This window comes from Odontomachus brunneus, unplaced genomic scaffold, assembly GCF_010583005.1.
Source record: "Odontomachus brunneus isolate Ranch 3 - 2012 unplaced genomic scaffold, Obru_v1 Obru_scaffold_014, whole genome shotgun sequence".
Taxonomy (NCBI): domain Eukaryota; kingdom Metazoa; phylum Arthropoda; class Insecta; order Hymenoptera; family Formicidae; genus Odontomachus; species Odontomachus brunneus.
The window spans coordinates 390,035-416,743 of NW_022639464.1; the positions used below are offsets into that span (position 1 = coordinate 390,035).

At 42.5% G+C, this 26,709-nt stretch overlaps 1 protein-coding gene across 13 annotated transcripts in view; it reads right to left on the reverse strand.

Annotated features, from left to right (window-relative positions):
* LOC116841207 (E3 ubiquitin-protein ligase Rnf220-like) overlaps positions 1–26,709 on the reverse strand; it is a 362,999-nt gene that overhangs the window by 198,370 nt on the left and 137,920 nt on the right. The gene's annotated exons all lie outside the window — the stretch shown is intronic.

Below are 26,709 nucleotides of genomic sequence, written 5' to 3' on the forward strand. Positions count from 1 at the left end.
TTAATATTTTTAGTTGTTCATATATTAGCAAATCTTTGTTTCTCGTGTGTAATTAAGTAATACGATTTTCACGTTTTTGCGCAGAATTGTTTTTATATAAATATTAAAAAATGTATAATATATAAATCCAAAAGTGACGAATTGGCTTGAAGAAGATCTTATTGAGTTAGCGGAAATATTCATGAGTAAATTTCTGAAAGGCAGATGTAAAATTATGATGTTAACTTTTTTTCAAATTCTCAAGTAAATATAATTATAATATCCAATACTACTGATTGAAACTTTTTTAATTGTCGCAAAAGTGTATCATGTGTAGAAACCCAAGAGTTCAGCAAAAGGTATCGTTTCGCTTGCGGGAAGTTTGAGGAACAATTTGGAAATATCAGATGTAGGAGTTTTCTGGTACACCTTGAGAGTGATTAAAATATATCTCGCAAGATCCGACCTGAGAAGCAGTTGAAAGATGCTTGACGCCCGAGCAAACCCGTGTGCTGTTATGCGGGTGTCTTATGGCGAAAAATTCTGTCGACGCCCATGCGAAAGCGGCTGAAATAGCGAGAATAGAGTCGTCGTCGCGCGGGGCCGGGCACATATCTCGCGATCTTCCAGCATCCACCAGCATCCTTTCGAAGGATGCTGGTAGTGGAGCGAGCTCGTCCCGGGAGCGTAGCGGGTCACGGACACGGGGCAGGAGGTGGTGGAGTGTAGGAAGACTGGGCGGCAGGGGGAAGGGGGGGAGCGGGGGCATCAGTCAAGGGATTAGCGGGATTAGCCCTCGAGGGGGACTTGTTAATTGCTCGGTAGGCATGACGTAGGGAGGGAAGAGGAGGTGGTGGCGGCGGGCGAGAAGGCGGAGAAGGGGGGAGGTGGCGAGGTGGACGCGCGTGTGGGTGTACCAGGTTCGGGGACAGAAGTGAGTTCTGAGCGGAGAGACCGAGAGGAAACGAGCCGAGAGCGAGAGCGAGGACACAAATCACGGCAGAGTTACGGACTTAAGGAGGCTTACCGGCCACGACCGACCAGCCGCAGATGCATTCGCCGAAGAAGAACCTCCGAGTCGCTGCACAGGACGACGGGACACAGGACGGAGGATGCGACTCGCGCGAGTGTTCCGTTACCCCGTCATCGATCATGACAGCGAGAGTACAGTTTCCGTCAAGGAAGCGATCTCAGGATTTTTCAATCCCGAGAATCAGATCTAACGATCTGTGACTAAAAAAAAAAATATATTGGAAACGTAGGGAAAAAGATTTCAAAGAGAACGTAAGGGTTGTATTTTTTATTACTTCCGTGAATCTTACTAAGCGTTTTTGACAAAAACTATTTGTATAAATAATAATATTTAAACAAAACATGTGAAAGGTTGAAAAAAATTATTTATACAAATAATTTCTTGATCTGACCGAGATTCGAATCATTTTTGACTAATTTAGCACAGATTTAAAATATTTCGGTTAGAATATCAGCTAAAGAAATTTAGAATGGTTCGTGTTTCAGCTATGTTGATTTTGTTAAAATTTTAATTAAAATTGTCGGATTTCTCTCTCGATTTAGTCGAGATTTTAATCATTTTTGACTAATTTAGCACAGATTTAAAATATTTCGGTTGGAATCCCGGCTAAAGAAATTTAGAATGATTCGTGTCTCAGCTATGCCGATTTTGATAAAATTATTTAACTATTTCTTGTATTCAATTTTATTTTTTATGTATTTTTGTTGCACTTGTTGATGATAGGAGTGAGAACATTAAAAAGCTATAAACTGCCCGTGAAACTCAAAGTGGGCTAAAATGAAAAAAATATGACCTAAATATTTTTTGTACTTCTACATTTATGGCAAATTAGAAAGAAATCGGAGTGTAACTTTTGGGTAGGTTCACTTGTAAGTCTAAACGAGAAAATGAATCATATTACTACCTTTCCCCCTGATACTCTCAACGGGACTTCCCATGAGAAAGGCATCCTTAGCTCGCGCTCCCTCGCGCATTCCCGTGGAGATGCGCTAATAGCGCGATAATCGCCGACCTAATGCAGACGTCGCGCCGCGAGAAGCGAGATTTCGCGACGTGGCCGCGGACAGGACAGGCCACCGGCCGTAAATCAAGTCGTGGACGTTTACGCTCGTCAAAGCGAAACAACATGGGACATAAATAACCGCGGCGCGAACTTCGAAGCGGGCTCGCGCTTAACGTTTAGGGGAACCCCCTGAACGGAATCGATTCTTATGCGCGCCGGTCGTCATAGTCGCGAGTCGCAAACGCCAGTAAACACCTAGCCTGTTTGTTGTAAATCACCTCGGCGGCCCGCAGCCGATTGCTTTCGGGATGATTTACTTCCGAGTGCGTGCGTGCGTGCGTGCGTGCGTGCGTGAGTGCGTGCGTGCGCTGAGCTTTCCTCTTCCTCTCGTCTTTTTCTTTCTCTAGAAGCGGGCCGCATCATCAGCGATCGCTCCCACGCTATCGTCGCGACACTACATTCGGACGGTCGCGAATTTACTGGCGCGACGCGTACGATTAATTTAATCAGGCGGAATCGTCGAGCTTCCGTGAAATCCCGCTTATTAATTGAATCCGCGTTCCACACCGCGACTCGAAGTACCCGGCTGGGACCGACCAGATTTCGCAGCGTTCGATCACGCTTAAAGAGAGGGCCGACTCTCTAATAACAGTTTAAACTTAAATTTCCATTTAAACTCTTTTCTAACAAGAATGTGCATTGCCAAGAAAATTTGCGGGATAATGTATATATATATTCACAGAAGTAGACTTCACTTCACAGAAATAATCTTGATATTCCACAAATTTGCGAGCATTTTTTCTAGATACATTTAATGCGTTCCACAGTTTGAGTTTAAATCTAAGTTCAAACTGCTATTGACAAATCCACCCTTATAGGGGAAAAAATGGCTAATGTCATTAAAATTATAGTCGTTTCGGAGCCAATTGTATCTCCTTGTTCTAACAAAAAATAGCAGTGCACACATATATACACTCACAAAGCATCAAAGTCACATTTATCACAATGAAGTCAGATCAATGCCATGTTGATGTGCAAATGTCCGCTTTATCACAGATGTGATGTCACCATGATATCACACCTGTGATAAAGCGGACATTCGCATATCACCATGACATTCGTGTGATTTCATTGTGATAAGTGTGATCTGCTGCTACGTGGGTAAGATTATTATTATCGATACTATGATATAACTTGTAACAAAATCTCTATGACTCGTTCGGTTCGTTTAGTTGTGATTATAAGCCACCAAACACTTTTTCCTCAGCGCAACGAATTCGCTCAGTCGTGTTTTCGATCTGCCTCCGTACTGGTCCCGAAGTAATGTCATGCGTTCGCGGATACACGTCGATATGATTGATTTTTGAATCTATGTTTATTAAGAGCTTTTCATGCAGTTTCATGAGTACTATCAATCCTCGACGTTTGTAACAATAGTTTGTCGATACTCTGTATTTGCTTCTTTTATATTCACTTCAAAAGCATTTTTTTTTCATTTTTTTTTTTTGAAAGCGAGAGAGGCAAATGGTATGTTTTTTTAAATCCCCATTAATGTATCACGCACGTATGTAACACGCACAAACAGCAAAATACATAAAAATCTGATCGTGCCGAAATGCGAATAAGCTGTTGAAATTTCTCCTAATTTTATCTAGAAAATGGAATATTCTCCGAATAATGAAATAAAAATGAGAAATATATATGACACCCGCATAGCGGACACTGCTGATGCATTTTGACTTTCTCTTTCGTTTCTCGAGAGTACGATTTACTCGAAATCGTCTTAGTCGACTCTGCGTTCTCAGTTACCAAATCGAAACTCGAGATTGGCGCGTCCTTTCTTCGACAGTCATTTATGATGCCGAGCATCCGCGCCGATAATTTACGAGGATACAGCGCGCACAGCGGGCTCAGCCACCGCGATAATTTATGATTCCAATTGAGCGCGCGAGCACGCGTGAAAGAGTTCCAGCAGTCGCGATCTTGTGCAGGAGGATCGGCCGTGGCATTTCCTGCCTACTGAATGGCACCACGTCCATAAACCCCGGTCGACTTCAATGACGACACAGTGGTCGCAGTCCAATAAAAGTGATAAAAGGAGAAACTGGAGAACACTCGAGGTGGCAGGACGAAACAAGAAAGAGAAAGAGAGAGAGAATGTGTGTATTTATGAGAGAGAGAGAGAGAGAGAGAGAGAGAGAGGGGAGTAGGAAGGAGGAGGGAAAGAGAAGTGGAGAGAAATGTTTTCTGGACAGCTGTCCGGCCGTACAAAGCCAAAGGAGTGCGTCGCGATCGCAGAAGACACAATACGTAGGTAGTAGACGACTTCTTCTACGTCGAAATCCCACGGATTTTATTACCTCGCCGGTTATAAGAGAGCGAGTCGAATCTCGAAACACTCGCGCCTTCGTAACAGTTCGAAGGTAGACAGGTACTGTTCCCACCGGCCGGTGACTTCGCGACAACGACGACGATGACGACGGAAGCGCGAATCATCGCAAGTCAACACAGTGGTGATCGATGATATGGTTCGCGGCGATAAACGCGAGCAGGTCAGATGGCAAATGGCGAATGACGGGTGACATTAGAAATGCAGAATGTGTAATATTGATAATCCGGAATTTTATCCGATTATAGAGCGCGATATTAGTAATTGAAGGTATCAGCGGAACGCGCAATGTTAACAATGCGACATTTTAATCGGCATAATTAGCGGTTGGAATCCCGATGTAACGCGGACGACGGCAATAATTCGGTAACGGAACGGTCCGCCGGCTGTTATTATTCGAAGGAACACTTGGTCGCGCTTACTTTTGGCGGGAGAAGGAGGGAGGGGGGACGAAATTTCGCCCTACACGCTCTCAATCGTCCGCACATGATATCGATTAATCGCTGGATTTTTTCCCTACGACACCGACGATGAAATACTTCGGCAAAACCGCAACTTGGCATGCGTAATCTATTTCGGCCTCCCCCATGGGAGGCAAAAAACAATTAACCGCCGCGGTTTTTACAGCCGCAAGCGGGATATAATAGTGAACGATTTCGACAACCGCAGAGAATTATGCGGGATGACCGCAGTGAATCGGCGGCAGATGGCCGATATCGACGTTTCCTCGCGCTAGTCGCGCAAATTGTAAATTAACGCGACATTAGCCGACTCCCCTGCCCCCCTCCCTCCCTCCCTAGCGTCCATTCGCGCTCGTGGTATAAAGCAAGTTTCCCAATAAAAGACGTGAGCGTCCTGATAAATATCTGTTTTTTTCCTTCCCCTCCCATCTCTCCCTCTTTCTCACTCTCGGTTCGCCTGGATCACGCGAGCGGAGGGAGGGGGAGGTAAGAGAAAGACAGAGAGAGGACATGCGACAGTCTGCGTGTAATTCGTCGCTGACGGACTTGGAAGTTATTGCTTCATCGGACACGCCACCGATATAATGAAGAAACTTCGTCTAGAAATACTCGCGAGACTCGCGTGAAATGAGAGCAGCCGAGATAACGAAGGGACGAGTTCGCGCACAGCTGGCAAAGGCCGACGAGCTAGTCGCTCGAGCTGGAGGAGACGCGATCACGAGATAATCGCGGCGCGATCGCGCGGCTTCCCGTCCCTCTTGTGTCCGCACGCGACGACACGCTGGCGAAGCGCAAGTCGATATAAAACGACGGCCAGGCGCGTCTGGTCTAATTCAACCTACCTACCGCAATGATCTCCGGTAATCCCGGCGCCATAATCGAATCCCAAACAAAAAGCGGGAAGAAAAAAGCGCCGCATCGAAAGAGAGAGAGAGAAAGAGAGAAAAAAAGGAATAATCTCGCCGATCAAATAACCGACGGTGGAAAAAAATGAGCGAAGAGGGTGGGAAGAAGAGAGAACGCGCGGCGAGGGTGGGTGGTGAGTGTGCGCGGGGGGTGGGAAGGGGTGCACAATATCCCGAACAAACGCATTCCACGGTGCGACACGTGAATAAAATACAGACCGCGGTATAATATATCGATTATGATGATAGAAGGTCAGAGGGCGAGGAGGATGGCGCGGCAAGAGGGACGATACGGGGCGCAGATAGGGGCTGGGGAAACGGGGGAATGACGAACAAGAGAGGAGAGGCCTCGAGTCGAGGACTGGACTGTCCCGGTGAGAGAGTGTTGAACATACTGGGCGGCATATGGTCCACATATATCGGCCTCTCTGTCCATCCATTCCCCCTCGGCCTGCGTTCCTCATCCCCCGCCGGCCGTCCGCACCCTTTCACGGACTATACGTCGATAACCCCTGATAATACCTGACTACCACTCAACGCTATGTACCGAATGACCGAGCGGTGCTTCGCCTTTTTTCCGACATTTCGACGAGTGCGGCGGACTGGTTATGAAAAAAAAGCGGGGAACGAGCGAGGGAGCGGAGGGGCAGAGGGAGAACGAAAGAGGGCGAAAGCATCGGGTCGTTAAAACGGGTTAATTGGGACGCGATATCCGATATAGGCGGCTGATCAAGGTGATGACGCTCGTTATTAGGAAAGATGCCGCGCCGGAGATTCGCGGATTTGCGAGAGACCGCGGCGCGTCCATTGGCGAAGATTCGTTGATGAGGAACGCGAGCGCGTTGAGAGGGACGCGCCGAGATCAATTATTCCCGTACATTGTTACAGCGCACCGAAATTTCGATTCCGTAATTGGTAGATTAATGCGAAATAATGCGCCTTTACTCGCCTTTACTCGTAATGTGAGGACATAAATATAAGAATTAAAAAATATACGGAATTCGTATGTCGCGCAATCGCCGCCACACACTCGCTGTCTCTTTCCTTTTGTACCCATTTATCTCTGTTACCGCTTTTTCATCGGTCGCTTTCTGACGGAAAAGCAGCATATCATTGGACAATTTCGGCAAAACGCTCGATGAAAATTACGACATAGGGGAGAGACTAGGTCCAGTTGGGCCAAGAGGTATGTCGGCCATGTGCTTTGTCCATGCATTTATCGCGAGAGAAACAGTGGAAATAAAATCGCAAAATGTTCCTTTTAGAACGCACGCACTTTCATTTGAGTTTCATGAAAATCTGAATAACATATTACAGTTAAAAGGTAGAAGAGAACTGACTTAGGGAAGTGTTAGTATTTTCCACCGTGAATAAACTTAAGTGACGTGTCGATCAGAATGAAGAGTTGCCTGCAAGTGTATGATATACTGTTTCGGGCAAAAGAAGCAATTTTTACTCATAAAATTAAATCAAGCATATTGATGGAGCATACTGATTCAACTTTGTTGAATCTACATATAGCTAAGAAAGGCAAATCCTGAGTAGAAAATTGTAAATAGGTCCTGAATAAACACAGATGCCTGTGTATGTGTCCGTAACAATACCAGTGCTCGTAAAACCTAATCAGAGCATAGTTTAATCAATTACTGAGATAATTTAAAATAAAGTCTTAAAGAAACTTAAGTGAAATTTACTATAATAAGGTTAAAATATATAAAATTAAAATAACTAACTTTAATTTTAATTCTTAAAAAAGTACTCAAGTCGAACATTTTACACAAATAGACTACACATCTACACTTAAATTTTGTTATAAATAAGTTATTTTGTATGTATATATGTTTGAAATTTTATAATCTAATATAGCGACTGGATAACAACGTAGAGCTTAGTTAGATTTAAAAATCTGGCTCTAGTTTTCACGAGCGTTACATTTCTGTGCAGATTCTAAGTGGACTTGTAATGCCTGGACAAACGTGGGAAAAATCTGTATGTCCTTTCCAGGCCTCATTTAAAATTTTAAGATATTTTATATATAATTTCCTTACTCTGTCTTCCCCACCCGAGTTGCTAGCCAACTTGACTTAACATCAGGGCAAGATGGTCGCGCCGTAGCATGTCATATTTATGTTATTACAGAAGAAAATATACGGCTTACAAGATCGTTGCGGATATAAACACATAAAGAAAGATTGTCTCTATCATGGAAAGTACAACCAATCGCAGTAATTAGTTGCCGGAGAAGTTGTAATCTCAAAATTTAGAAAATTGTGTCATTTGGCCCTCGTCTTCCCTACCTCATATTCGGAAGAACACTTAACTTTTCCTTCCGACATCTCCGCGGAATCATCAAAAGTGCCGTGGCGCTCGAAGGGTTGGAGGATAAAGACCGCGCTTCTGGTGTGAGTTAAGGGTTAACGCACCAGGAGATAAAAGCCGACGGTGGCGGGCTAAAGTTGTTCCTCGGGCCGCAAACCGAGCTCGTTGCCGGTCGATTTAGGCCGGGCCGTCTTCAGGGGGCAGCGCGTGAACCGCGAAGAGGTGCTCAAGAGCAAATCGAGCGCTACTGGGAGGGTGGACGAGGCGAGGCCGCGGCGAGGAGAAGGTTTACGATATCCTTGGGGCACTTTTTCACCATCTCCCCCTCGAGTCCGCCGCCCCGCCGTCGTTCTATCCCGTCGAGGTAGAAAGGTAGCCGCGCGCGCGTTGGCGTTGGGGCTGGCGCGTTGGCGGGGGTTGGGGTCCGCACCGGGGATAAAAACGTGAAACAAAAAGCCGATTATGTAACCGAGGGATGAAATACGAGGTCGCCGCGGTAGGCGAGAGGAGGTAGGACGAGTGGGTGGAGGTGGCGGGCGACGGCCGGGCCGTCCCCGACACACAATAGGGTAATTTTCACGCGAGATTTGGGAGGCGATTTCGCGAGAGAAGGAAACGCCGTTCCTCTTCCTTCGCGCGTTTCATACTGTCTTCCTGTTCTCCACTCCTTCTTCTTGTCCGACCCCCGTGAACGCACACCCCGACACTCGAAGATCCTTTCACCGCCCACCTACCCTCTCTGGTCCCTCGGTCGTGAGATACGAGCCGTCCGGGCTATTTCAATGTAGCGACGCGTTTGTTATTTCCTACCAGTTTGTTATTCGGCGGCGGGCGGCGCGGTGAGGCGAACCGCGCCGCGACAAATAGCCACCCCTGCGCGCACCCCCTTCTCGCCGAAACGCCGCCGGGAATAACGTATGCTCGCTGGGGTCTCGCGCACGCAGCCGTGTTTGCGTTAGTGAGATGCGATACGGAAGTTGTTCGGTTACGATCGACTAACGGTGCCGGAAACTTCTCCACACGCGTTATGTATAATGCCATTAAAAGGAAATATAATAACACACGTGGCACTTCTCACGCATGCTCGACGAAACTCGGGATAATGACAGACGTCTGTCCCGCTTCGATTTCGAGTTTGCTCTTGTTTTTACGTACACGGTAAGAAGGTATTCAAATATTTTACAGATCATTTTTGCACGATAGATAAAGTGTTTCACGATAACGAGATAATATATTCAAATTAAATCCCAGACTGGGATGTATCTTTCTTCAAGCGGAAAGACAGAAGAAAGAGGAGGGAAATAGAAAAACCTCTCGCGAGACGTCGGAGAGGCCGCTGATCACCGAATAAAATCGAAACACGCGAGCGACGGGACGATCATGGCGCATTCCGCATCAGCCGCGGCGAGAACTTACGGGCGGCATAAAAGAGGGGGCCCTCTTCGCGGGCCCACTCTCATATACGATTATTGCCGGCGCGCGAGGGGCGCGGCCACCTCTTATCGCTCTTCGTCTAAGACGCGGATCCACCTACTTACGAACGCATACACGGACGACGCTAAAGATAAAGCCGTCGATGAGGAGAGACACGCTGACATTCTACTACTTTGAGTGGCTGATAGCGCCGCGGCTGCACTTACCTGCAACAAAAAAGACATACGGTGTTATTGGCGAGCGAATCGTATGCAGTCGGAGATAAGGTATATCGCTAGAGACACAGGGAGGAAGAGAGGAAGAGAGAAAGCGACTTCGAGTTTTACCGGATGATCCATGAAAACTCCTCTCTTCGCCTTTCAGCGGGACCGACGACGACGACTTAACTAACGATATTGTCGTGCGCGATTACCGCGGGATACGAGTACGATCCCAGAAACGCACGCGACATTGTCGCAGCCGAGCGGGACGTTCGATTTTACGACCGCAGAGGTCTCCGCAAGCGCGCGCCATGCACCACGTTTTACGAGCCGTGAGTGCCGAGCGTAATAATTAATATCTAAAACGCACGGGGCTACAAATTCGATTATGTGCGCACGCAGCTTTTATAAGAGATAATGCATAATGGAATCTGTGCGATAAGAAATGGACCCTTGGTTTTAACTAACTGAACATGTGCCTCCTTATAGAGCCAAGGGGATGCCGAAGTGGATGACGAACTCCAAAAATGTCGGTAACGTAATAGAGGCGATCATCAAAATAATGTCAGATAAGCACTTACACGCTGCCCTTTCTGTATTTCTTAGATCTCTTATATAATTATTAAGTATTAAATCTTATAGGGTAAACTCGGGTATAGCCATACTGGGTTAGAAAAAATGATCATAGGCTGTTATTTCTCTAATAATTGCTAAATAGTATGTTTTAATACCCGAGTGTACACACATAAACTACCATTAATATTGATTTGAGAATTACTATAAAAAAAGCATACTATGATTTGCCATTGGTTTTCATCCTGTCCACGGGAGAGCGAAGTTCCCATGTATTTTGGGTATTCTTCTCTCCTTTTAAATACTTTTAAATTTAGTGTGTAAAGTTGTAGTAAGAGAGAGAGAGAGAGAGAGTCTTTGAAATTTTTTTAGCGACATTCGATATATACAAGCTGCAGAATTTTTGTATCAGATAAATATTTAGGCTAAGCAACAGCTGGAGGTATCAATTTTGACATTTTTTTATCGTTTTTGTGATATACTGAGCAATATCCCAATTCGTTATTGCACTATTTCCTATACGTAAAAGCATTTGTCATTCTGTCTAACCAATACGACGTAAACTTTGCAGAAAACAGTCAATATTTTGTCGGTGAAGTTTTCAAGTATAGCATCCGCTTAAAAGAATGCACAACGTAATAACCATCCAATTATATCAATCAGATTAATATATCCATATCGTTTTACACATCTTTGTAATATTTATTGTAACATTATGTGCTTTTTCATATTCTGCTGTCGATGCATTACAAATTCTAGTGTCACCGATCGGCATTAGGATAGACGAAAGTGATAAATGCAAGAGAGATGTAATTTCACGGAGGAAAGAGAAGAGGAGAGAGGAGATTTAGGCGTGTAATTGGCTCAGCTGGTGTTGACGCGATCCTATCATCAATACCTCATCAGCCGCCCCCGGGAAACCTGTATCCTCCCTGCTTCCTCTGCCTCTCTTTCTCTCGCACTGTGCACACACTACCGCCGCCCCTACAGCCACTCGCCACCCCCCGGAGATCGACGCGAATACCAAGCAGCCGTTTCCTCCGAAGATGGAAACGGACGAAAGTTGGTCAACGATTTTTCCGAAGTCGAAAATGGCTTTTAAAGATCCTCAGGGAATACTCGCAGCATTCTCGACATTAGCCGAGAGGATACTCACAACTTGACTCACGACTATTAGTATTTTTCCACGTGGCAGTGTTGTTTCGGAGTCTCTGCAGTCTCAGAGCGGCCGAAACACACTCGTGATTACGAAAGGTGTCACAATAACAAGAAGTATTTATATAAAGCGGCCAAATGTCTATAGGCTACTGGTCCAGATTCATGACCAAAAAGTTTTGAAAAATCATTTTGGGTTTAAAGTTTATTGCGTAGATTATAAATATGCAACTGCCAAAGTAGACCTCAAGTTGCAAAAATATGATTCATTGAAAATTTCACTTCCATGAAATGGCGACAGCCATCAACCGCGGTTGTTGCGCTTACTAGGTGATGATCAGATCGCAATTAGACTTATCACAGCATTATAAATCAGTATTTGGTTATAGATTTTTTCATAGTATCAAGACTTCAAATACTAAATTTTAGGTCTGAGGCAGCTTTTGCGTAAGTATGGGGCTGGAGATTAACATCTTGTGGAAGTATAACTTTCAATGGGCCATATCACTGGAACCTGAGATTATTTTGGCTTTTGCATATTTATAATCTACATACCAGCTTTATTTTAAACTCGAAATGAAACTTTTGGCTATGAATCTGGGCCAGTAGCTACTAGGCACTTGGTCGCATTTTTTAACAAAAAATTTAAGCAAATGTTTGTTTCCCGAATAAATCTTAGGATATTCTAAAAATGCGTCAGTACATCGTAAACATGTAAAAATCGTACCATTCCGCAAAGAGCTCAGACGAAACCGTGAGAGACGGATTCTCTCAAGAACCGCAGGAGGATGATCGGGCGGCGGCTAATGGATTTAATTAAGGCGCCCTCGCGAATAACAATGGCCTCTCGGAAAAAAATTAACATTCGCCGGCGCGCACATTCGGAAGAGAGAGAGGGGGGGGGAGAGAGAGAGAAAGAGAAGAAATATCGCGGACAGATATAAGACGACGGAGGATTTCGTGCGAGGAAGAAAGTCGGCGGGGGATCAATCCTGGTGGTGGCATCGCCCCGGACGATGCTGGTACCCGGCGGAGGACGCCGGTTAATCCTCAGACTTATGCCGCCGTAAGATGCTCAGATTTATATAGCTTAGCATGAGCGGCGAGAGCGCGGTGTAGCTTAGTCCGTCCGCGTTTTACCGAACGCTTGAGACACCGTCCGCCTGCGTTCTCACCGATCGTTCGCGGACAACTCAGCGATCGCGAGTGGTCTTCTTATTTTCAGGTGAACGCGCGAGAATCGCGACAAGTCATCGGATCTTGATAAAAATGGGGAAATAGCAAACAGCGCAAAGTAGAACACCGATCCTGCGATTATTGAGAAAAAATCTTTGATATTTGTAACTATAATCACATAGAGGAAATAATCACTGTAAATTATATGGTTAAGAAAACTATTTTTTAATTAAATTCTTCTGTAATGTTAATGATAATAACTTTATATACATATAATACACGCGTGCAAAATATTATAATTTTTTTTACATATAAGTCTTTTTCAATTTTTTTGGTAGTGTTGAAATAGATCATCAATACGATATGCCTTGCTAATTAACATCGTAAATTTCATTGGAAATAGAAAATTTCTTAATGACACATTTTAGTTTTTAAAATATAAGAAGCATATATGAAACGAGAGAATTACTGCAGAATGTTGATCGGTTATACACAAAATTTTATAATAATGTTTACTACAAAATTCTCTTATAACATAAAATATTTCTAGAAAATAATGTATCCTGCTAAAAACAAATGTACCTCGAATTAACCAAAAATATAACAAAATTTAGTATTATAAGATTTTTGTTGAGTTTCGAGCCAATTTTCTCTGAGAATAGTTTTGCTTGATCGCTAAGACGTTACTTTCTGGAACTCAAACTCGCAAATATTTCCAAAGATATAAAAACCTTATTTCAGGTTGAATTTCGTGCAAAATTTTGTTCTGCAAAACTCAACGCAATCGCACAGTTGAACTGATCGGACTCGGGCGACGATTTTCGCGACTCACAACCGGCGGTATCCATCAAACGCGGATAATGAGAGAACCCCTTTCGATCGATTCGAGACTACTGACCACGGCGCGAATCTCGCGAGCGCGTGACCAGCCGTGACGACTTTATGGCGGTTTAATTATGGAAAATTAGCCGATCGAACGCTTCCTCCCAGCCGGAGGAAGCTACGTGATTGGATATTAGCACTTGCCGTGTTTGCGGCCTCCGCCCGTTCAACCCACCACTATCAGTGGCATCATCGCCTTCATCATCGTCATCGGCGTCATCAACGCGCCGTGGCGTTCGCACCTGAGAGGGACGATTAGGATCTACGATGACCATTCTGAGGGGAAGGATCGAGGGTAAAGAGTGAGAACATAAAGTCGTAACGTTGATATATAGTACGGATTATTCTGTGTTTCTCTCACGATGTTACTTCTTGTCGTGTTTCCTCTTTTCTCCCTCTTATTATACGCCTCATTTTTATTTTTTCTTTTGCCTTGTTTATGCGATATTCCTAGGTTCTTTTGCCTTGTTTATGTGATATTCCTGGGAGATTGTTGAGAAACGATATTACGCTCGAATCCTATGATATTTTTCCACACTCGGGGATAAAGCCAGTTGGTGGCAATTAATGTGTGCGCAGAACAAAAATAAGTGTTTACTCTTAAAACTAATATAATCAAATTAACAATTATTGTTTCATACATAAGCAATGATATATAATTTCGTTAGAGGAAAGTTTTGAATTTCAACAATGTTATAATTTTATTTGAATATCATAAGTCTCATAAGAACAGTATGATTATTTTTACGATAATAATATCTTCTTCCGACATTAAAAAAATCATATTCTTAACTGAATACTTTGTATTTTCCATTCATGTATAAGTGTATAAATGACACTGCACGAGTTTTGTATGTAGAATTAATGTATGTAGTTTAATAAGTTATTTTTTGTAGTTACTGCAATTATAAAGCTGAGTAATTATGGTAACTATACAGTAACTATGTATCTTTTCCGTAACAACGGTCAGTTTTAATTGCAACTACAAGATAGCGCAAGTCAGTTTTAATTGCAACTACTAAGCTATGCACAAAAAAGAAGAATATTTCTGTCTTCAAAATGTCTATTTTTGACGTGTAAATCTTAAAGCGAGTTTACAAAATATCAAATGGAGATAAATTACTTACATCAATATATTTTCTACGATCCAAAGAAAAAAAATATATTCTTATTATATAAAAATAATTTTTCTCTTCCATGAATGGAAAATACAAAATATTCGGTTAAGAATATGATTTTTTTAATGTCGGAAGAAGATATTATTATCGTAAAAATAATCATACTGCAATTCTTATGAGACTTATGATATTCAAATAAAATTGTAACATTGATAAAATTCAAAACTTTCCTCTAACGAAATTATATATCGTTGCTTATGTATGAAACAATGATTGTTAATTTGATTATATTAGTTTTAAGAGTGAACACTTCTTTTTGTTCTGCGCACACATTAATTCCACGTACAAAATTCGTACAGAAGTCTTTGCTTCTGAGTGCAGAACACGCGGCTGCTGCATCTCAAACGGCGGCTGCAGCGAAAGAAATTTTTCTGGCAAGAAATTCCTCCCTCGAAAAATTACGAGATACCGTCGAAATTTGGTGCGCGAACGAGATTCCGTCGATTCGCAAGCGGCGGGTCCCACGGGGTAGCCGGGGAGAATCGTTTGCTGCGGTTCCCGGGGGCGGCGAGAGCCGTCCGAGCGGGAGCCATTCCTTTTCCTCCTTTCTCAAAGGAATCTCATTTCGCAGGCGAGTCTCGTGCGCGCGGTAGGATTTGCGGCTTCGATTTCGGACCTCGTCGACGAGGAGAGAAACAAATCCGCGGGCATCAGAGCAAGCGACCGGCTTGCGCCGACGCAGGGGGGAGGAGGCAGATGGGGAAGCGAGCGAGCGCGTCTTTGTCTTTCCGGGGGTGAGAGCCGCACGTACAATAAACTAAAGTCTCATCATCCGCGGGATTTGGCCGCGATAACACGGCCGTCGTGTCCCATGGGGGGTGGCGGCCGGCGAGTGTCCGGCGGTCGTTTTCCGCCACCCTCGGCGACACAACCACGACAAAGACGACAGGAATAATGATGGAGCACGCCCGCGCGATGACGATGGTGAGAAAGAGAGAATGACAGAGAGAGAGGGAGAGAGGGAAGAGAGAGAAAGAGAAAGTGACATCGGTGGCGAGGACGCGGGTAGGCAGGGTCGGAAATGGGGAAGGGCTTCTGACCGCGGATCAGCGGCCGAGCGCCTTTTAATTTAGACAAATCGTCCCGATTAGCATAACGGGATAAATTACGCCGGAGGACCGGCCGATGGGGTGACGACGGATGATCCATCGGTACGTCCGCGGACAGAGGCGTTTACAGCCACCCTTACGGCCGATTCTCGGCTCACCACCGCCGACCCTGCGGTTGCGACGCAACACCTCCCGCAGCCGCGTTGCGAACACGACTGTTTTTGCTCGGTAGTAGCAGCCACCTCGGGCGTTGTGGACTAATGTGAGAAACCTGTTCGTCATTAAGGGGTTCGGCCCGACCCCTTGATGGATTTGTTTTTGGAAATAAGAAAAGGATATTGTCTGAAGAATTTGTTCCATCGGACAACTAAATTAATGTAATATTTTTAAGCCAATAGGAGCCAGTCGCAGAATTTAGTTTACGTGATTCATTTTTTTTTCATTATGAGAGTATAATAAATTCTATTGGTCTAAAAATATGATATATATCTATAAAAAATAATAAATATACTTTCAAGTCTGCAGAATAGAATTATGTGAAAAATGATCGTGAATTTATATAAGGGTTTGTAACTTTTCTGGATTTCTGGGTTGAAATGAATTTAAGAAATTAACACTCTAGGATTTTCTTGTGTCAATACTTGAACTTTTAAAAAGAAAAAAATAGATTTCTAGTTGTCAAACAGCATATCATTGAATGTATGAAAATAATATAATTTTTTAGTCAAGAAACGAATAAAATCATTAATAGTTTCAACTTTTTGCATTAATCTGTCATATAATACGATTTTTTTCTTAAATTATTATAAAGTTTAGCTCAACTTGAATCTCTTTTTTTTAATTCGGGACTAAAGTTAGCACATATACTTTGATCACGTATAATATAGCCAAAAATAAAAACTACTTGTACAAAACTTTTCTTATGTTATATTTAATGTACAAGAACCGAAATATGATGAAAATCACCTTTATTTTACACCTTTAGTATCTTAATCTAGGAGGAAAACGATCCCATAGCATCTTTGCTCTCTTGTCATATGGCAAACAGTTGAAATGGCTCAAGTATATTGAAAAACCTCATATTCCTGTCAACTCTTTTGGCATGTGAACAAAAAGTCCTGATTCCACTACTTTGCGGGTAATTCCAAATGAAAAATCGAGTGAGGTCGGAAAATGACGCCATTTTGAGACTAATAATATTTAAGAGTGCATTTTGATAAAGCTTTGACGAATATCTTTGGAACGGAGAGGTGTCGAACGGCGCGAAGAACTCGGTCCCGACCGCGTTAGATGAGTCGAGAGCAAAAGTAACGTATATTCCGCCTTACTTCGTTCTACCATGTCGCCCGCCATTTCTCGAAGATTCGCGGCGCTATTCCCGAGGCTATTGTCGCCGCTCGCTCGGAGTCGCCTTCTCGTCCGGGCGCGAACATAAAGTTTTACTGCCGGTCGATAAGATTTAGAAAGCCAGTGGGGCCCTCCGGGGCCCATCCGATCGCGAGATGACATGGCGGCTGGAAGAGGGAAAGAGAGGAAAGTAGAGACAGAGTGGAGGAAGGGAAAGAGGAGATGCGCTTTCTGCGTTAAGAGACGCGAGTGTCGTTGTTGTCACCGAGTTTACCGGGTCGATCGGGCCCCATCGCGCGCGAGGCGGGCCCGCCTTTTATTATCTTCGCCGAGGACCGCTTAAGGCGATGCCTGGGAACGAGCAGCGGGGTCTTAAAGAGTGCGGGACCCGACGACGCAAATAAACGCAGCGAGCGGGCGCGAAAGCCCGCGTGCACGCGTGTGTACGGCTTTACACGCGAGCGAGCGAGCGAGGCGGGGGCAGGAGGGCCCCGAACGACGGGGCCCACGGCGTTTTACGGCTTTTTGACGGACCACATCTCACGCCGACGAACGACAAGCCGGGCCCCGTTTGTGCTTAGCAACAAAGTTGCGAATTTGCATGCGTGCGCGCACGCACGCATGCACGCACGCATCGGAGGACCGGGTGAGAGCTCTCCTCCATCAGCACCGGCGATCTAACGGGTGTTTCCCGAGTGAGTCGCGTTTCACGCTTCGCTCGGTGAAGAGCAGCGGAGAAAGACGCTCGCATCGACGAAGATGCGGCGCGACGGTGTGCGACTGCATGAGCAAATTAATATCTTCTGGTGCTGGACGTTTCACCGATGTTTCAGCTTCGTGTAGAGTTTCGAAACGGAAGATAATTGTCATCTTGTGTGCATGTCAATATGGAAGGAACATTGTAGTAAAAATTGCATCCGAATTTTTACAATATCTGAACCATATGAAGAATTATGAATTATGAAATTGCTATATATTTATTTGAGGTTGTAATCCGTGCGTTCGATTTTGTACTACATGATTATTGTAATTACTTGAATAATTTTTGTATCATATACAGGTTAGATGTTTTATATCGGGGTAGATATTATATCAGGGTTGTATCATCAGGATAGATGTTCAAATTTATTATTTCTATTGTAGTTCAAGTATCATAATTTCAGTATAAGACTTTAAAAAAAAATTTTTTTTAAAGAAATATAAAATTTTAACGCAACTTTTACTATAATATTTTTTCTACGAATTAAGAAATTATAAAAAATTGTTCTTGTGTGTCTGAACATCTTTTCCGTTTATGTATGAAAAATGTAGAAATTTTTTTGGACCAAAAGAGAGAAAACTTTCCTTTCGCAACCTTCCCCAACGTGAAACGCGATTGTGTCTTGTAAAATATGAAAATGTGCACAATACTGAAAAATGTGCATATATATATTTTTTTAAATAAGTATGCAAAAAGTGTGACAACTAGGCCCAGTCTCTTCTACGTTCTAAAAATATCATCGTAAGCGGAGGGTTTAAAGTCGGTCTATGTTGAGGCAATTTATGAACTCGACATAACAGAATCGACCTAACTCGACAGGAAAATACTTCCATGCCATGCACTTTTGCCGAGAGCAGAGAGAACTCCGGCCGGACAGATTTCGCGTCTCAAACAACCGATATAAATAACGATCAACGTGCAATGAAGAACTCGGCGGAGTCGCTGCACCGTACCGTTTCCCCGCATCTTCTCGACATTCCTCTTTACAAAAATTCAATGACATCGCGAACTCAGGCCACCCAGGTGGTTCCCGCCGCGGTGCCGCTCAGCAGACCGGTAAGAAAACGCCACGGAGTATGTGACGGCTAAGGGCTGTCACTCATCGTCCGTCCCTCTCGCTCGACGCGCCCAGGGGAATCCTGTCGCCGTGCGGCGGAAGGACTCGCTAACTAACTCGAAGCGATAGCGGATGACCGTGCGAAATTCGCGCGCCGACGTTAATCGACGGCGATCAATTAAGGATCCAGTCTCTCGTTGCCGCGGGTTACGGCCGACACGCCCATCGTCGTGTCCCGCGGGATCCTTATTCGGGTCCTTACGGGCGCTACGCGCAGGAGGACTTTGTGCTTATTTCGACGCCGCTCGCGATAATGGACGCCAGGCTCGCCTCCTTCGCCCCGTATCCTCTCCTTACGAATTATTTATGAACCGTTCGTATCGAGCAGCGCGCCGAGGATCCTCTCGTCGCAGGACCCGGCCTACTGTTGGCACTCCGGCGAGCAGCTTCCTGCCAGGAGAGGAACTACGTCGCGTCGCGAGACGTGGAATTCGATCCTGTACCGCTGTAAAATGCACGGCACGCAGGAAATCACGGGAGGGGCCCTCGCGTGTAAATTTGCAGTTATTATCGGTACGTGCGAGAGAGCTACCGACGGAGATGCCCGCGGAGATTGAATCCTTGCCCATACTGCGTTGAATTGCACAAACGCGAGGAAGCGGGAATGACTTTGCGCGGAATCATTACGATATCATAATAATCTGGGATTTTTTCAACAAGAGAAGAAATTGTTTACGCTAATTGAAACCAATTACTCGTGAGGAAATGCAACATGAAGTTTAAATTGCAAAACTTCATATCGAAGTATTAAACAATTTTGTACAAATTATCTGAAAGATACCAAAATTCTTTAAGGTTCCTTGTACCACGCCGCGGTCATGTTGGATTTGTGGATTGTGTTCAGAAGTGAGGAGAGTCACATATTGATGAAAGTTGCGTGTTATTTCTAAATAAAGATAAATATGAATCAAAGAGCACTCGAGACTGCTTGTGCATACTAGTAAAATTGTCCGAAAAGTTTCCTTTCCGCTGACGATAAATAAATAGTAAATAAAATAATTTTAATAAAACACTTTAAAACCTTAAAACACTTGAAACTTTAAAACAGAAATAGTTGTTTTCTTTACATGAAAGATATGTGGCAACTAATCCTAGGTATGGGGTGAATAGTCATATTCGTACGACTTTTTTTACAACTAATACACGTATTACTTAATGTCCTAGTACTTTAACAATAAATATTTGGGGAAAAGTCATGATCACTAAAATATCTATGGTGAAATAAAACGAGTTCCATTTTCGTAAATAGACAAAATTCGCAATCTTCCTTTGAATCATGTCATCTTTTGATATTTTCTGCTGGGGTGATTCTGTCTTTACGATAAGATAATTACGCCCTGAATTGTGATTCCACCATCCCTCGTTAGTCTCGGCAAATTAAAATAAATACGATCGCGCCTTCGTGTAAATCTCGACCAGACATTGCGGCGGCAATGCTGCAGCAAGGCTTGAAATTTGAAGGAAACGCCGGCGCTGTTGCAAGGACATTAAGCGAAACCAGAGCCGGAGCCGTATAACGCCATAAGGTGAGCCGTTTAAATCGGAGCTTTACGATCGGTCGTTGGGGTTTTGGGCCAGTGATAAAAACGATGCTTGAACTCCGTGGCAAGCGAGCTTTCTGTCGCGGTTATGTGCCGGATAGTTTATCTTCCCAGCAACTTCAAACATCGCGTACAAGATCGTGGAATGTCGCCATACGAACAGTCAATAATTAATCCGTCCTAAGCGAACACACTGAAGACGACTCGACTCACGTATATTTTACAACGTCGCCCCGCATAATATTTGCATGCATTCGACATGCGATAAATCTTATCGGGATCATAGGAGAAAGGAAAGTTGCCCACATAAAAAAGCCTTGAAATGATTAACGAACATAATGTCTTAATCTTAGCACATGCTTTAGTTTACCTGAAACATTCGTAATGTTTTCAGACAGGTTTTGTTGAATACACGCAGAGAAAAAAATCCATTTGGAAAATTAAATTGATTTTATAATATTCTTGAGTGTGAAGAGAATAAATTCTTCTTCTGGTTTACATTAAAAGAAGGAAAGTAAACTAAGTAATTACTTTTATTGACAAAATATAATGATTTATATTTTGTCAAAAAAAGCGATTACTTTACTTAGATTAGTTTACTTTCTTTCTTTTAAATAATGATGGTTATCTCCTACAAAGAATATTTTCTTGATAATAGTCTCAAAATATATTCGTCACAAATTTTAGAGAAACTCATTATCATGTAAACCAGAAGAAGAATTTATTCTCTTCACACTCAAGAATATTATAAAATCAATTTAATTTTCCAAATGGCTCGCATAATTAAGCACAGGACGAGAGAATGCTTGATCTACCAGAACCGGATTAAAATATGGATAGTGGCTGTTGCTAAATTTTTAATGTATGACTGCGTAAATATATAATTGCCTCGATTAACGTATATTTTTTATGTACCTTCCTTGTCAAAACTAAATTATTTCAATGATTCTTTCCTCCCTAACCATCTCAATCGGGAAGATTCTAATTAATATTAAAGTTGCAAAAAATACTGCGTCAATGTTACAAAACTTACTGAAAAAAGTTGATTCGTCTCTATGTAGTAAGCAAAAGCGTATTTTTGTTTTAATTTAACATTCTTAATTGAAACACCGGACTTACTAGGATTCATATCATGAATCATTCATGACATGAATCTTTCATATAAGATTTAAAATGTATTTCGAATAAATTTGATGCTTACGATGAACTTATGTGTGTGATAGATTTGCGAATACATAAATTTATGAAATGCTTGAGATAAGTAATATTTCCTTCAATGCAATATGTATCTTTCTGTCTGTATATAAATCTGAAATCGAATGAATTCTATAGGATATGCTCATTTAAGTTGCATTTCGAAATGTCCTTTTTTAGGAAAAATTTACTAAAAATTTATAACTTGTTCGCTATACACGGTAGAAAATATTTTGCGTTGAAATCGATTCGTGTAGAAATTTTTGCGTTAAATTTTTTACATACCCGTGTGTTAAACTAACATATTGTCGTTGTATTATTTTGTCTATTCTCTGCATTGAGTTCACAAATTTACTGTTTCTACCATTAAAATAACAGTGTCATGCATTTGTATTAATTTTCGACATATAATTTTTGTTATTTACTTACATATTTGCCTCGTGTTGAATTAACACAAACATTAGAATGAATAATTTGGAACATGCAAAATGTAAAACTTACTAAAAAAGAAGTTAACTCTCTTAATTAAATCAATTAATTCGTCGATTAAAATTTTCTTCAAAAGAAACGCCTTGTGGAATGCAAGTCACATATTCAAGAAAGTAAATTAAATACACCACTCTTTCCGCGCGAACGCCGCGCGAACCCTGTGATAAATTCTGAAATCGAGTCGTAATTAAATCTCCCGTGAAATCACCGCGCGGCTCGTCTACATTGTGGAAGAACGCGTGGCTGTGCAGAGTCCAGTCCAGGACGGACGGACGGACCAGGCAAGGCAGAGGCCGCAGAAGGATCGGAGGACCTCCGTCGTATATCGGGTCGCCCGCCTTTCAACCGGGGGAGACCTCGGTCAGATCGATCGTTAAACCTCCCGCTTAATCGCCGTGTCAAACCAGTGCTGTAAACTTATACTGCCGACTTCTACTACTTTCTCGAGCTCCCGACGACGCTCGCTAGCTCGCTCGCTCGTGACGAGAGACGGGCGTGTCTCGACAGTGTGGATTTGCAGGATCTTCGGACGGCTCGACATTCCTCGACAAAGAAGCGCGCGCGAGAGGAGGCCTTCTCCCATTTTTGCATACATATCGCGAAATAAAGTAACGGGAGAGAGAAGCGCGTTAACGCGTTTGAATCGCCGCGGCAAACGTTTCTTCTCTTCTTCGCGGCTTCCACCAACAGTCAAAGTCGACGGTAAATTTTCCGGATAGTGCGGCTTCTAAAATTTCCCCCCGCATTGTTGGAATGGATGGTTGGAATTACGAATCGCGCTCGTATATGGGTTTTCATTGGATCGCATAAGAGATGCAATAGGAAGATTAACTCGCTTGTTTGAGTTCTGCCTTAATCCCCGGCGAGCAGTTAATGTTGCACGTGAATGACGAAGCGAAACGGTTCAACAATGAAATGATAAAGATCATTGCTCTCGGCAGCTTCCTATTACGAAATCGCGTCACGAGATGATCCGGGAAAATTAATCGTCTAGTCAGTAGCGTTTGAAATTGTAACATCCACGTGCAAAAGCATATAAAATATCCAATTCTTCACAACGATTGTGCCATACTTTTCACGGCATTTCTCATGACAAAATATTAAGCTAAATTTCTTCTTAACTCTCCGCGTACTATGTTGGCTCTGGCCAATATAGCCAGGAGCCTTAAGAGAAATAATAATAATAATAACTTTATAAAACACGTATTTATGAGTAAGGCAGGCCGGATTTCCTATATTTTAGAATTCCGAAGTTACAACTTCTCGAGCAACTAATTGTTATGATTGACCATATAGACTGTATAATGATAGCGGTAACCTTCTGTATATATTATATAATGTCTGCCACGAACTTGTTAACCGCATATTTTATTTTGTAATAACCAAAATACGATCATAGCAACATAGCCATCTAGCCTTGGTTCAGTTATCCAATAGTGCAGGGTAAAACATATAAAATATATATCCAGATTAGCAAGTCCAAGGTTTTCGCGAAAGAATCTTCCTGCCGACCCTTAATTAAAGGCCAACTTTACCTCGCCCGTCCATATGTTCTATTGCAATCATTTTATTAATGAAAATTGTATTTATTACCAGAAACAGTATATTATATACTTGCAAGAAATTTCATTCCAGCTAGTAACACATCGTTTAATTTTATTCAGTCACGATGGAGAATATTGATACAAAATTTCGAGAGATTCGAAAATTTACTTTGCTATTACTAAATCAGTTTTTCCTATTTGTTAACTGTAACATTATTTAATAAAACTCAGGAAAATGTGTTTATATTCTAAAAGGGGTCATTTCACAATTTTGAACTCACTGTTCCTTTCAAGATAAATATTAAAAAAAGCACATGAACCTACCACTAAAACATATCCTATTTAACCTTTAGGCTGCCGAAATTTTTTCATTAAAAAAGTGTTTTTCTTTTTTCAAAACTTTTTCTATATAAGTAACATGTACATAACGCAGAATTTTAAGATTTGTGCAAAGCCACAAAAATGGTTTTCCCGGCAGTCTAAAGATTAACCACGGTCTCCCCCACACGTTATTTATTTATTTCCGATCATTTGTGCAGTCAGATTTTCCACCCAACTTTTGCCACGGCTGAGATTTCACAGAGGAATCCGTATGGTAAAAATCGGACAGTCTGAATGTGTATGTTCAATAATATTCGTTTCAATTTCTCGGAAGAAAATATCGCACCGAATGACACTCAGCCGAGACGACGGGAGTAATCTGGAACGCTTCGTCGTCGGACGTTAAAGTCTCCGCGGCTTTCACGGCGAAATCCTTCGCGCTAGACGCGAGGAGAGTCGCTCTTCTCGGCGGGCCTGTTACAACTTTCAAGAATCGTTAAAGACCGGACTATAATCGCCGATCCAGTGCTGTAAACTTATATTGCCAGGCCGACTAATTCCCCTCCCCGAGAGGGACTGGATCGTTTCGCGGCCGCGATGTATTCCGATTTTGCAACTAACTAACGATTTCGCGTCCCTACCCGCGGTGGATACCGTAACATTTACAATCCGCGATACGAGTCTTTCGCCTCGCCGCTTCTCGACGACGGATGGAGAGCCGAGTGTGCGTGTGCGACAGAGCAACTTTGTGTTAACGCGAGCGTAACTCGTTCGGAGATAACATTCGAGCAGCTGTAAACTGCGAGTTGAGAAATTACTTCGTGGAATTTGGAGAATTGTTCTCTAAAAACAGGAACGGAGGGCATAGAGAGAGCAGCGCGATATCGCAGACAATTTGACGATTATTAACATAGGGAGATTGTTCACGCAAATAAAAAGGAAAATTATCCTCATACAAATGAAGAAACTTGCTCACAGTTATATGCGTACTGCACACGCGTAATTATGCAAATTTAAGAAATTTGTGGAATCAGATTTTCTTGTACAGTAACGATAAAATAAAATGTATTCCGGGACACCATAACTTAAAAGACCCGACAAAATTATTAATTCGAGATGCGGAAACTCGAACATGCAAATATAACTAGTTTAATGGAAGCTGCAGAGTCGAGAGGATGCCATATCGATAAAATATTGACGTTTTTCTGCAGAGTTTACGTCGTATTAGATATTGCACAGAATTACAAATGCTTTTATACAATAAAAGTACGTAAAAAGTGGATTGGAGCATTCTTTAATATATGAGGAAAACGATAAAAAATTTTAAAGTCGACATCTTGAGCTGTCAGCGTAAATATTTGCCTGATGCAGAAGTTCTGTACATACCGAATGTGTGTTTGCTCCATGCAGGAAAATTTCAAAGGATATTTCTGTACTTTTACAATCGAATTTAGAAATTTAAAAGCATATAAAACAGAAAGATTTTCATATATGTGTGATTAGATTATTTGTTAAACAATCTAATCTAAACATGATGAAAAAGACATATATTCATGTAAGATTACATGCGCAAGAAATATAAAAGTATAGGATCATCTTAGTGACGATTCCCTCTATGTTGTCAACATTTTTGAAGTTCGTGATCCATTTTGGCATTCCCTTAATGTAGAGCCGAATTCTTCACTCGGGAGAAGTACTGGAGATGGATATAATGTATTATTCCGAAGAGGAAGTTTTAAACATTCAATCGTTAAATTTCTGAGATCCCTTGATGACTTCTCGAGTGATACGTATCGCGACAAAATATTTCAATAAATAAGAGTGAGTCCCCTCGCGTTGTCGCAACGAATGCGCGATTGCTCGTCCGAATTTTACGATCTACAATTTATGCCTGATAAGAGCGGCGTCAAACTCATCTCTGAAGCTGTAGAAGCTGCTTCCTGAAGTACATATATCGATTCGATCTGTTACGATCGAGAATTCAAACGATCAAGAAAACGATCCATGATACTGGTTCGACAGGACGATCGACAGAAGTCAGGTTTAACGACTCTTCGTCGCAACTTTGCAACGCGAAAATAAGCTGCTGCTCGTGGGAAGATTATTTAATGAGCGGTGTACCGTACAATTTCAAAAATAACGTTTACATTTAAGACTCCTGATCCTTCGACGTGGAACTCTTGGTTGATGACATCAGAAGCGACAGAATGCATGCCCAAAATTCTTACAAAATACGCTCGCAAAATGACACTTGCGATCGGTCAGACACGTCCGTAAAACAACTCGAACACTTTCCTCTTGCTGATCAACAATCAACAAATTACCGTAAAATTAATGTGACATGCAACCTATCTTTTTAAAAAATTATATTGTTTTCTCATGATTCGATCGCGTTAATATTACGGTTATTTATTAATTGTCGGGGAAGAAGGAAAGTGTTCAGACTGTTTTGCAGATTTACTCGATCGATTGCAAGTGTCATTTCGCGGATTTCACTTCTATATAATTTGTAAGAATTTTTAGCATGTATTTTCTCGCTTCTGATGTCATAAATTAAGATGGTTAAGATGGTTGCGAGAAGAATTTGAGAGGAATAGTGAATACAAAATCGCGAAATGGTCCTGTTAGAACATAAATATTTTTCCCTGAAAATTGAAATA